Below are 14,251 nucleotides of genomic sequence, written 5' to 3' on the forward strand. Positions count from 1 at the left end.
TGGAGGTAATTTTAAAATATGCCAAATAATACATCATTGATTTCTTTCTCCCTGAGAAGAAAATCATCAAATGTTAAAGAAAAGACAAACTTTCTGCAATTGTCCTATTTGTACAACGGACAGTCTAGTGTCTTATCCTCAGTATTAAAATTCATGGTCACTAAGCCCTGAGGCAATAGGTTCGGGCTCTAAAGACAGTAAACACGTGGCTGAGATAGCACCAGTTCAGCAAAGCACTTGAAGTCTCAGGTAGAAAATAGATTGCTTCCATTAAAATCCAATTTCTCATTTATTTACTCTCATACTTCTTATTTGCACTCCTCTTTTGACAAATTGTGCAGTTTTACTTCTTCCAGCACACAGAGTCACATTCTATATTTGCACATTCTATGTTTGGGTTGTGGTGTTTACGTTATTGTTTTCATCTCCATTTTGATGCTTCTGTGAACCACTTATGAGCCATCTATCCTTTTTAAGCTAGAGAAATGCTGCAACACATTTCAACCTATAAATGTTCCCTTAACTGCTGCTTTCACTGTTTGCAATAGGTTTTGATACAAAGAGTTCTCCTGTTCTTCTTTCAATGCTTTTCTAGATATTACAGTACAAAAGTGATGATAATAGATGCCAAATTCAATCCATGTAAATGACATGTAAATACATGGACCTAGAAGAACTGAATCTGTTCAGTGAAATGTTGCAGAAGATGATATTGTGAAAATGCAATACACACGCAACTTTTGAGAACATGAACACTATGACTTCATTGGTTGTCTTTTAAAACCTGTGAATCACTTAATAGCTGAGCTGGGACCACAAGTAATCAGTGATCTGGTAACCATTTTGATTGTCCAAATTACTAAATCAATGTTTGTTTCATTTTGTTGTTGTTGTTGTTAACCTATTTCATTTTTTAAATTTAGAAATAATTTTTTTTATTTCCAGAAACTTTTTGTTTTTTTTGCTCTTTGACCATTCCTTTGCAATATAGTCTAATATTTCAGTAAGGTTTACACGATGTCTTTGAATCTCTTGTTTCTTCCCAAGTCTGAACCAGCACTCCCTAGCCTGGCTTTGGCTAGTTTCGCTTCAAGCCTCTGAGCCTGCTAAATGGTTCAGGCCTTTCTTTGCCGACTTGCAAAGAAAGTAGGCAAAGACTTAATGCAGGTTGGGATGTTGAGCTCTTGCAGGCCCCAAGGAGCTGGCCGCTTGGGAAGGAACTGTTTCTCCTGTGAGTCAGGGCCCAGTGGCCTGGCAAGCAGGGGCCTCTTGACTGAGGCCCCTGAGGAGACACCCAGTATCTCAGGGACTTTGGGAAGACCAGTCCTCTCCCAACCACATGGAAAAAGAGCAGTTCAACCCAGCAGGGCGATTCCTCTTGAGGGGGACCAAGACCTGTGGAATCAGCAGCCTGTGCCCTCTGGATCAGTGGGCTCTGGCCTAGGCTTTGCCAGAAAGTTTGGCTTCCTCCCAGGTCCTTGGGCGTTCTGTCAGTATTGCAAATAATAGTGCACCAATGCAACCCTCCACTGGCCCTTGCCTGTGCTTCCTCTCATGCTCAAAGCTCCAGATGTGTTTGGGATCCCTCTCTAGCCTCCAATAGGGAGCCACACTTGTCTTACTGGTCAATGAACCCAGCAGAGAGAAAAGGACAGGGGGTCATGACAGTGTTCTCCAACCAACATCTTTCCAGAATCCCCAGTATCCAATCTGTCTCTCATTGAACTCATCCTTCAGGTGGTCACCAGTGAGATTTATCTAAAACACGAAAGTGTCAGGCCCCGATGAGAACCATTTGTGATTCTCCATCAGCCAAAGTTGAAATGCAAGCTCTAGAGCACGGTTTACTAGTTTCATTCCACCACTCGCTGACACACATTTTACCTCTGAATAGGACAGAACTGCTTGTGGTTCTAACATCGTTGCTGCATTCCTGTGTGTTCCTATCAATGCTGCTACATCTCACTTCCAGCGTTTCTTTTATCTCAAGATTTAGCTCAGGTGTCACCTCCTCCAGGAAGCTGTCCGTTAATCCCCAGGTTGGTTGAAATAGCTGTTATCTGTGCTGCCATAGCACTTTGGGAATGCCTCTTTTCTAATGTTCACCTAATGCTGTCACTGTTTCCAGTGGCTTTTGATACAAAGTTCCCCTGTTCTTCATTTCACTGGTTTTCTAGATATTGCAATACCAAAGTGACCATAATAGGCACAAAATTCAAGCAATGTAAAGAACACGTAAATGACCTGTAAACACATAGACCTAGAAGAACTGAATCAACACATTATGTTGAACTTCTGTTATGCTGTCTCCTTCTAAGCCATCAAACCCTCAAAGTTGAAAACTTTGTCTTACTCATTTCTGTATCCCCGGAGCCCAGCACAGTACCAGCCACGTGGCATGTCCACAAAATATTATTTGTTGAGTTAAATTGAACATATGTCACAGTTTCCAACCGACTGAAATTTCTACTCCTTTTACAATCCCCCCACCAATGCCCCAGGAGTACTTAATGAGTTAAATTCGACCATTTAATGTACAGCTCCCATAACAAAGAATGTTTCATCCTTGAAAGGCAATATTGCATTTCAGAAGCCATCTGAGATTAGACTATTACCTGGCCTCAGATTTCTGTAGATGGATATTTTTACCCAAATAACACCATCCCGCTTATTTGATATCTGAAACTCTTATTCATCTAGAGCAAGAGAACTCATTCCTATTGTCAAGGCTGCAAAATTCTATAATGTGCCGTGTGAAATAGGCCAAGGTGTTGCTATCAGCAGTGAGAGATTCTTACGCCGGCTGAGGACTCAGCTGCTTTGCCAGAAAGTTTCTTTCAACCAGACCACAGGGTCTGTTTGTCCCTGAATAATCCACATTTTCCAGTCTGTTATGATGCATTCCTTTCCCAGCTCCTTTTTATGCTGCCTGATTCTGCCGCATCACCACAGTATTCCCACGGCCCACTTCCTGTGAGGGACTGGATTTGACATCAGTTCTTATTTTTCCCCAAAGCTCAGGTAACAACAGCTTGGGGGAAAAAGTCTTTGAGAGCACCCATCTCCTAAGTTTAATGGAAAGGAGAGAAAACTGGCAGGCCGGGGGAGGCGGGGGGGATTCTGCATAGAGTACATTTTTAAGCTAACAAAGAAGGTAGATTTTATATCAGCATGATGATGAACCACCATACATCACCCATTTTCCTATAAGGTGAGGATTTTTTCTTAATCAGCAATACAGATACCATCCCTTCAGGCCATTGTCAGAGAATATAACCCTAAACTACCTACTCCTACCTCTTTTAGAAAGCCTTACTAAGAGAAGTGACGTTTAAGAAGGAAGGCCTAGAGTCATGCACTTCTGACTTCAATCCTATCTACTGTTCAGGTTAAACCACCAGAAAGCCCCCACTGGCCCCTTCTACAAAATCATCTTTCACTGAAATGCCCTGGAATGTTTAATACCAACTTTCACTGAGTGTCACAAGAGATGGAGCACAAAAGTTGACTCTGCTTTTGTTATAAATCTTGTTATTAAGGAGATTATTCAACATTCCCGACAAGAACAAGAAGGACAGCAATAAAAACCCTGTGCGAAGAAAAACCTGAAAAACTCGCAGATCAGGGGAGAACAGGCAGACCAGATGACTACAGCTAACGTGATATCCTGGATTGAATCTTGGAACAGTAAAAGGATATTAGTGGGGAAACTGCTGAAATCAAAATAAAGTCTGGTGTTTAGCTAACAGTTATGTACCAGTGTTAGTTCCTTAGTTTTGGCAAATGTATCATGGTTCTAGAAGATGTTGACATTAGGAGGAATTGGATGAGTATACAGGAACTTGATATTCTCTTTGCAACTTTTCTGTACGTCTAAAATTATTCCAAGATTAAAAGTTTATTTTTTAAAAAGACTTGCAGGGCTGGGTGCAGTAGCTCACGCCTGTAATCCCAGCACTTTGGGAGGCCAAGGCAGTTGGATCACTTGAGGCCAGGAGTTTGAGACCACCCTGGCCAACATAGCCAAACCCCGTCCCTAATAAAAATACAAAAATTAGCTGGGCATGGTGGTGGGCGCCTGTAGTCCCAGCTACTTGGGAGGCTGAGGCAGGAGAATTGCTTGAACCCAGGAGGCAGAGATTGCAGTGAGTCAAGATTGTGCCACTGCACTCCAGCCTGGGTGACAGAGAGAGACTCTGTCTCAAAATAAATAAATTTAAAAATAAATAAATAAATAAATAGGCTGGGCGCGGTGGCTCACACCTGTAATCCCAGCACTTTGGGAGGCCGAGACAGGCGGATCATGAGGTCAGGAGATCGAGACCATCCTGGCTAATACTGTGAAACCCTGTCTCTACTAAAAATACAAAAAATTAACCAGACGTGGTGGCGGGCACCTGTAGTCTCAGCTACTTGGGAGGCTGAGGCAGGAGAATGGCGTGAACCCAGGAGGCAGAACTTGCAGTGAGCTGAGATTGCGCCACTGCACTCCAGGCTGGGTGACAGAACGAGACTCCATCTCAAAAATAAATAAAAATAAAAGTAAAAATAAATAAATAAATGGCTTGCAGGAGAAGCTTAGAGTCAAGAAAAAACAGATCTCCCATGAAACTCTTGTATGCATTCTCCTTTTTAACAACAAATATCCATAACTATTGTTCATTTCTTTTCACTTTTGCTGTTTAGATGCTCAAGCCAAATTCTATGCTGGATTATATCAATTTTATTAATCCTTACGGTTATCATATTTGCTTCCTCATTTTTCCTGATCCTAATTTCCCTTTTCTATCAAGAATAAAGATAAATGCAGCAATAAACCTTGCTGCATTTTTGCTCTTGCTGCCATAAACCAACTCTAATCTTTTCAGGAAGGAGGCTCTGCATTCATTATAAACCTGAAAACTGTCCAAAGGCAGGGGAGCGAAATTGGGAAGGTTTAGGAAATCACGGGTCATGATGTACAGCTGAAGGAATCAGGCTTCTTAGGCAGAGAGATGACTCAGGAGACAAATGATGGTTATCTTCAAATGACTGAGCAATTGCCCTTGAGAAAGCAGGAAAGACTGTCTCTGTGTTGCACCAAAAGGCCGAATCCCAACCAAGGGATGTACATCATGAGAGGAAGACCTCAACTCAGCACACGGAATAACTAACAAAGCTTTCCAACGAGGGAGTGGCTAGTACCCCTTTCCATAGAGAAACCTGAGTAGCATTTAGATCATTTTCACAGCATCCCAGGTATGCACATTACACTGATGCAGCTGGCCTGCAGCCCATGCCTTGAGTAGCAAGTCTCTACTCTAGACCATCGATCAGGTATCCCTCATTGAAGAGGTTAAACTAGAAGATCTCTACAGCTTCTTCCAGATGCAAGTTCTGAGACTATATAAAAGTAGTTTAGATCAGCCTGGGCAACACAGAAAGAACTTGTCTCTAAATAATTTTTTTTTAAATTAGCTGGGCATGGTGGCACATGTCTGTAGTTCCAGCTACTTGGGAGGCTGAGGTGGGAGGATCCCTGGAGCCCAGGAATTCAAGGCTGCAGTGACCTATAATCATGCTACTGTGCTCCAGCTTGGGCAACAAAGCAAGACCTCATTTCTTAAAAAAAAAAAAAAAAAAAAAGAGTAGTTCATATGGGTGATCATCATTAAATGTTTAGTCAGGAGCTATAGGGTGCCCTCTGCAGCCACTCTCTTTTAATTCTCCCAACAACTCTTCAAGTTGGCCTAGAAGGAGCATTTCTGCCCCATTGGCCAGGTCTTTTCACACTGCCTTTTTCTATAGTGGCAGTGCTTGCAAGCTGGCTCTGGCGTGATGTCCCAAAGGCAGAATCTGAGACAGTTACCTACATTGTTTTGGGAAAAGGTATGGGTGACTAAGTTAGGTGACCAATTTAGTCAATCATTGTGGCTGTGGCAACCAATTCAATAATATGTTGAGAAGAGGCCAACTCTATCTGTTTTGGAAGGAAATCTACAGGCCCTCAACATCCCTAGCTTCAAGCAGAACTTCCTCTTCTCTCTATATTTGGGTTAATGCTGTATCATATACACAATGTGGCACCCACTAGCTATGTGGCCTTGGGCCAGTTACTTACCTTCTGTCCATTCCTCACACTCTCCAGGGAGTTAGACAAGTATTTCTGAGAACACTTAGATCTAATATTATAGACTATAAGTGGGGGTAAAGTGACATTTTAAAAAGCGTCTAACAATCATATAAAAAGCCAAGGATCGTCTAAATGTTGCATCTCAAGTTTTCAACAAAAGTCCTCACTGTAGAGTCTTAATAATGGGAAAAGAGTAAGGCTGGTGGGTGCAGAGGACAGCAAAAAGAGAATGCAGATGAGCTACAAGTCTGCCTTTCTTCATGGTCCAGGACACATAGCCCTCCTGCACAAATAACTCACAATCATCCTGTGCCCAGCTATCACCAGACCTTCGGCTGAGAGAAAATTGCAAGTTAGCTCACTGCAACCTTGGCATTATTAGTACTACACGTAGCTTTCTCCAACCCAAACACCATCCTATAAAACCCCCTTGCAGTCAGCTCCTCTCTTGCTGACTTGCCCATTGCTTTCTTGCAACAAATTGTATTACTTTCTCTAATAAATCTGCCTTTCTTTACCTACAGCTGTTTACCACCTGCACGATACCAGCCCCAGATAGTCATCACCCATGATGCTTATTCACCAGCAGTTTGATTTTTTTATCTTTTTTTTTTTAGACGGAGTCTTGCTCTGTCACCAGGCTGGAGTGCAGTGGCGTGATCTTGTCTCACTGCAACCTCTGCCTCCTGGGTTCAAGCAATTCTCCTGCTTCAGCCTCCTGAGTAGCTGGGATTACAGGTATACGCCACCATGCCCAGCTAATTTTTGTATTTTTAGTAGAGATGGGGTTTCACCATGTTGGTCAGGCTGGTCTCAAGATCCTGACCTTGTGATCTGCCTGCCTCGGCCTCCCAAAGTGCTGGGATTACAGGCGTGAGCCACCAGGCCCAGCTGATTTTTTTTATCTTTAACATCCCCTGAGAAGTAGTCATTGACCTCCATTTCTCACATCTGCAAAATGGGGCCATGGGACTTTTCCCAGGATTTAGCCCTCCTGACCTTAATGAGTTACCACACTGAGTTTTAGGACAGAGAAAATGGAACTTGTGTGATCACAGCTTCTGCCGCAGGAAAAGGGCTGATGAGATTACCTGTTATTACTATCTTTCAGAGGAAGATTTGGAAGCAGAATAGCACTGGCTTTCCAGAAAATCAAAATCAGGACCTTTGGTCCAAGATCAACAAGAGGAGTAGCATGTAGGAAGAGAAAAATAAATGATGTCCAAATTTCAGGGGAGAGAGTAGTGAGACAAGGGGTAGAACAACTTGTCTCTGAATGCCAAGGTACAGATCAGTCAGACACCTCCCCTGCCCTTCAATTACAAGCAGATCATGGAAAGGACAGAAAAAACAATGATCAAAACAAACTGAGTTACATGTAGTCATAGTGCTATGGCAGCAGAAAGAGGAAAAGACAGATTCTGCTCAGAGAAATCTTGGGAAACTTTATGAACCAAGCTACATTTGGACTGGGCCTTAGAGAGGTAGAGTTCTATAGATGAGGTCACAGGGGAAGGAGGAAAAAAAGGAGATTCGAATCCAGAGGACAGGTGATAAAGACGAAAACAGTGGCGAAATTAAAACTGTGACTTTCTATTAGATTGAAGGGAAGGGGCACCCTGGAGACGAGAATGGGAAAGCAAGCTGAGAGCTTAGTGCTTGCTGAGGAGTCTCAGCCTCACCTGGAGGAAATGGGGTGACTCGGAAGGTGTGTGAGCAGGACGAGGGGCTCCTAGCTGTTTTGATAAGATGACTCTGGAAGCAGTGAAGATGCTGTAATCAGAAGAGGAGATTGAGCCAAGAAGTCTTGCCAAGCTCTTTATAACAGTCCAAGTTTACAGCATTAGGGGCTCAACTAGGGGCAGGGCAGTGACATTGGAAATGGAGCATTGTGGAGCTGATTGGGATATTACCAGGGCCAGAGGTCCAGTTTCCTGGAAGGGATTGATGACATTAAGCAAGAAATGTACAGCACTTTGGTGTTTCCACAACACCTTCCCCTCCCTTTCCTCATACCTGGGCTACAACAGTCTCCCTAGGGAGGCTGCTCCCCTAACATGCAGTCTCTTCCCCACTCTGATCCATTCTCCAAAGCTTCCAAATGCTCCAAATGCATTTCCCCACTAGCTCAAGAACCTGTAGTGATTCCAGTCCACCTCATCGGATTCCTGGCAGAAAACAGAGAGGAAGCACTTCTGATCACTAACGGTCATTCCGCTGCATCTGCCTTCCAACCCCATTTGGGCCCTGGTGGCAGCCAAGCTCTGTCTCCCAGCATATGTGAGTCCTGCGCTGATGTTTCCTTATGGTGCCCTACTCCCCTCCATTCCTCAAGATCTCTTGCTTTCCTCAAAACCCACCTTGGAAGCCACCTCTAGAAAACTCCGCCCCTTCAGGGGCTACTTCAACTGTAGCCCACAAATGACCATTGCCAACTGCACAAGCCCCCCAACTTTGGCTCCCTGTCCCCTCCTCACCACTGAAGACTAGCAGCACAGAGTTGGCCCTGCTGCCCAAAGGGGCTGCATCTGGGCCCCTCGACCTGGCAGAAATGATGGCTCCCTGAATCTCTCTCCAGCGGACGACAAGAACACAGAACTCGCATCTGCGAGCTGCAGAGACTCCTGCCTCCCCAAGTCCCTGGCTTTTGCTCTATGTCCCACCCATTCTGCAAGGAGTCAGGGGGTGGAATGTTCTAAGATGCCAACCTGTCAGTGAAGCTCCCACTCCACCCTGCTGACACCTGACTGCCCAGAGGACTCACGGGGCCGGGGCAACCTGCCATCCCTGGTGTCAGCAATCTACCAAAGAAGTGAAGCCTCCAAGATTTCTTTGACCAGGAGAGAAGAAGGTATTCAGCAATGCAGAGAAGATAAATACTGGAGATTAGATAACTGGACAACACGCTTGAAATTACTCAATGGCACAGCCATCTTTTAATTACCTTGGAACAGGAGATAAGAGTAATGGAAAGCTACAGATAATTCATTAGTTTCTAAAAACCTTTCACATCCAATGTGCCATTTGAAGTCGATGCTTACAAGACACAGAGGAGGCTGGTGAAGGGTTTTCAGGAAGGAAGTAAAATCCAAAGAACAGGAAAAACACAATTTGTTCCTCATAAATGCTAAGTGCGGCACAATGCAGTTATTAGCCACAACTCTACACACTCTTTCCCATTAATGGATAGGTTAAATCTTTTCCAAGTGTGACAAGTGGCATCCGATCACTCCCTAGGGATTTTCTCTTCTTTAGCCACTTACCAGTCACAATAGATTTTTCTGCAGTTCCATTTAAAATGTTATTCTCTGGGGAGTATTCTAGTTTACTTTGAATAGCCTGTAACAAATATTCCCAACCAAGAGCAGAAAGGCTTGCTCCAACCCACTCTAACAGAGAGAGAAGTCTGCCCAGCCCAGGTATTAAATGACTTCATTACTACAAAACAGCAGGGTGGAGCCAGGCCGACTCCAACACTAACTCAGCTCTCTCACTTTTACAGATGAGGACAGTGAGTTCCAGGAAGGGAAAAGGACACGTCCAGGGTCACGCGAACTAACAAGTGGTAGAATCTACACCAGATCTGGGTCCCTTAAATTCGGAGACCATATCTAATTTTAAATAGACATTTTCTTCCTATTTTCTGGTTCTTTCTACTGCCTGAGGGGGCATGAGATGCTCCATCCAGGTCCCCCTTGAAGGAAAGCCTTAGGGCCTGGCTGTGGGAAGCATGATCAGCACAAAGCTGCTAGCTCTCAGTTCCTTCGAGATCTGCCTCGACTAGAGAGGTCTGTGCCACTGGAGGCTGCAACCTTCCTGGGAAACCCAGCACACATTGACTGAGGTGGGTGGGGTACAAAGGCCCAGCCATTTCTGCCCAGCAAGGGCTACACCCATGCCCAATATTCACTCCACGGCTCCCCAATGCCACTCCCTCCAGAATGTGGTCTTCCTGCCTCCCCAACAAATGATGCAGCAGGAGAGGGAAATGGGACGCCTGGGGTGGCTGGACCATCTCCTTGCAGGCCTCTGCCCAGCAACCCCAAACTCACACCCCAGACCCCTTCGGTTCACATGGAATGGAGCAGGTTCCAGGAGCTGGCCAAGCAATTTCATGTGAGCACATAGATGCCCTCGTGCCTTCTCCTGGGGAGCTATGGGTCACTCATATCCTTGTGGCATTGATAGCATTTGTTGGTTTTGCTTAAAGAGGTAGGAAGTTTTAAAAAAATAAGGCATGATTTGGCAGAAAAGCACAAGACACTTGGGTTCCAGTTATTTGAGCATTTGTGGGTGAAGTGACTCTATGTCCAGTATGCCTGGTTCGTGCCTGTCACCCCAGGGTCATTATTAATAGCGCTGCCTTTCACCCTCAAATGCCTCAAATACCTCAAATGTGGCCACCCCATGCAAAAGCCATAGTACCTCAGAGCAAGTCTATCTGGCTGTCTATCCTCTCCAGTCTTGGATATTTTGAGAGAGAGAGGAAGATGGTGTCCTGGGTGGTGAGTGGAAAGAATGCCCTTCCAGGACAGACTTGGGTTTGAATGACCTCTGGACCAGGCACCAGCTCAGAGACTTTGGATGAGTTTCCCAGCCTCTTACTGCCTTATCTGAGAAATGGAAGTAATTAAACACACCTAGCCTTTCATGCATGGTTGTTGAGAACACCAAGTCAAATGCTGGTTACGAAGTTTCTGTGGAAACTGTGAAGCCCTATTCAGATGTAAGTATGGACAAAATGCCTAGCAATAAGTATTTGCTAAATGACTGAATGCTTGACTCACTGAATGGGTGGAATGGGGGGAATGTTAGGTATAATTATTATCAATGTGTGGCAGTGATAAAACAACAACCAGGTTTTTTTTTTCAAGTTGATGGGTCAACCCTCAAGAGGTAAAGTCTATTCCCCTCGTCTTGAATACGGGCTGAACTTAGGGACACATTTCTAAGGAAGACAACAGAAAACAGCACAAGTGGCACTGCATGTGTTCCAAGGCTAAACTATGAAAGGTACTTTAGCCTGGCTCTCTCTTGGGACGCTTGCTCTTCAATCCCTGCTGCCATGTTGTGAAGAAACCCAGGCAACAATGGAGAGGCTGAGTATATTCATTCTAGTCCTCAGCCCCAGTGGAGGTCCTAGCAAACAGCATCAACAGACAGCCTTTGAGATGACTGCACCTCCCATCAATGTCTTATTGCAACCTCACAAGAGACCCCCAGTGAGAACCACCTCCTGAGCCCAGTCAACAATAAATGATTGTTTTGTGTTTAAAAAAAAAAAGTCAATGGGAATGTGTTCTGAAAGCAAGATGCATCTCTTGGAGCAAGCTGCCTCCCAAGGATATGAGAAGGGCCACGCTAGGTATGACTCTCTGCCTCTGCAGCTGGAAATGTACAGCCCTGACAGCAGCCTCTGGAGTGTGCCACCCAAAGCACTCCATTTTCTCTAATAGCCAATTATAACTGTCATCTCTGCAAGTATCTTAATCTTTGAAATTACTTTTGCGGGCACTACCACCTCTTGGGATAATGGTTCCATAAGCTTCTTCCCTATGAAACTCCTCCAGAATTTGAAAAATAAATGTATGTCCACTTTCTCCACTGCTCTTACCATTTGAGAGATTATGATCACGTTCACTCTTCAACTTCCCCTTCCCAGACTGAGTCGTCTGGTATTTTTCGTCACAACCCCTAATGGCAAGCCAGTGTGGCACCTAAAACATTCAAGACCTGGGGAGTTAGTGTAAACTTCCAATGAAACAGAGTTGAACTAAATAGCTTATTTGTTAATAGGTATATAGTTTTAATAGGCTTTGAAAACAGCATGTGGGTTTTAATTCGTGTTAATGAATGTAGTCCCTACTGAAGTACTTGAAAATAAATACACAATGATCTGAATTCAATGTTAAGATTCTTGCCCGTTTTGCCCCCTAGCACTGCTGGGCCTGCAGGTCTCTGTCGAGCCATGGATTCGGGTCTCTGTTCCGCAGGATGGGGTTTGTTAAAGTTGTTAAGAATAAGGCCTACTTTAAGAGATAGCATGTGAAATTTAGAAGACGCCAAGAGGGTAAAATTGATTACTATTCTCAGAAATCCTTGGTGATACAGGATAAAAATAAATACAGCACACCCAAATACAGGATGATAGTTCATGTAACAAACAGATATCATTTATCAGATTGCTTATGCCCGCATAGAGGGGGAAATTATAGTCTGCGCGGCATATGCACGCAAACTGCCAAAATATGATGTGAAGGTTGGCCTAACAAATTATGCTGCAGCATATTGTACTGGCCTGCTGCTGGCCTGCGGTCTTCTCAATAGGTTTGGCATGGACAAGATCTATGACGGCCAAATGGAGGTGACTGGCGATGAATACAATGTGGAAAGCATTGATGGTCAGCCAGGTGCCTTTACCTGCTGTTTGGATGCAGGCCTTGCCAGAACCGTCACTGGCAATAAAGTTTTTGGCACCCTGAAGGGAGCTGTGGATGGAAGCTTGTCTATCCCTCACAGTACCAAACGATTCCCTGTTTATGATTCTGAAAGCAATGCAGAAGTACACCAGAAGCGCATCATGGGCCAGAATGTTGCAGATTACATGCGCTACTTAATGGAACAAGATGAAGATGCTTACAAGAAACAGTTCTCTCAATATATAAAAAACAGCGTAACTCCAGACACGATGGAGGAGATGTATAAGAAAGCTCATGCTGCTGCCGGGAGCGGTGGCTCACGCTTGTAATCCCAGCACTTTGGGAGGCCGAGGCGGGCGGATCACGAGGTCAGGAGATCGAGACCACGGTGAGACCCCGTCTCTACTAAAAATACAAAAAATTAGCCGGGCGTGGTGGCGGGCGCCTGTAGTCCCAGCTACTCGGAGAGGCTGAGGCAGGAGAATGGCGTGAACCCGGGAGGCGGAGCTTGCAGTGAGCCGAGATTGCGCCACTGCACTCCAGCCTGGGCGACAGAGCGAGACTCCGTCTCAAAAAAAAAAAAAAAAAAAAAGAAAGCTCATGCTGCTATACGAGAGAATCCAGTCTACGAAAAGAAGCCCAAGAAAGAAGTTAAAAAGAAGAGGTGGAACCATCCCAAAATGTCCCTCACTCAGAAGAAAGATCAGGTAGCTCAAAAGAAGGCAAGCTTCCTCAGAGCTTAGGAGCAGGCTGCTGAGAGCTAAACCAAACAATTTTCTATGAGGATTTTTCAAATAAAGACACTAAACTTATGGACAGCAACTAAAAAAGAAGATTCTTATGTATGGTTTTTATTACATGTTAAAAGCAATATTTTTTCCTTGGGAATAAAGCTCCACAATCCTAGTAAAACAAGACAAACAGCCAAGAAAATGTTTGCATGCCTCATGCCACCCTGCCCAAAACCCTCCAGACTCACTGCTTCTTGCCTGCAGAATAGCATCCACGTGGCTCAAATTGATGGGCGGCCATCATTGGTCCTCCAACCTGATGCTTCTCTCCCCAACAAAGCATCAGCAGTGGTGAATCTGATTTACTCAGATTCACTCCCACACCTGTATTGCCTGTCCCTGTTGTGCTTGTTTGCCAATCCTGCCTCCAATAGCGGGAGTGCCTGTCTATCCTCACCCATGGTTCCCAATTCCCTATTATGTTTCTTTTTGTAAGCTCTAACGCTTTATAAAGATTGATGTTTTATGCCTTTTCTTCTTAGAGGTCTTCCAAAGAGCAGAGAGAATTTACATATTTTTAATTAAATAAAACGTATTTTATTTTGCAATTACCATATGGGTCCACTGGGATCCTTTTTATCTAAGGGCAATGTGTGTAAGAGGCATTACAGGATCTAGGTGATCTTATTTTTCTTATATCTTGAGATACTTTACTATTTTATTATCCTGGAAATTATTGTTATTCCATTATTATTATCCTGACAATTCCATCATTCTTCCACTTAAAAATTATTTTCATCATTTTTGGCATGGTTGGGAACAACTGATAAGTAACCCAACTGTTAAGTAACAATTGCTCCCAACCATGCCAAAAATGATGAAAATAATTTTTTTTTTTTTTTTTTTTTTTGAGACGGAGTCTCACTCTGTCATCCAGGCTGGAGTGCAGTGGCATGATCTAGGCTCACTACAACCTCCGCCTCCCAGGT

General features: G+C 44.1%; 1 pseudogene; it reads left to right on the forward strand.

Annotated features, from left to right (window-relative positions):
- Positions 1-12,097: 12,097 nt before the first annotated feature.
- Positions 12,098-13,295, forward strand: LOC116461676 (large ribosomal subunit protein uL18-like; annotated as a pseudogene).
- Positions 13,296-14,251: the final 956 nt, after the last annotated feature.

This window comes from Hylobates moloch, unplaced genomic scaffold (genome assembly GCF_009828535.3).
Source record: "Hylobates moloch isolate HMO894 unplaced genomic scaffold, HMol_V3 SCAFFOLD_22, whole genome shotgun sequence".
NCBI lineage: Eukaryota > Metazoa > Chordata > Mammalia > Primates > Hylobatidae > Hylobates > Hylobates moloch.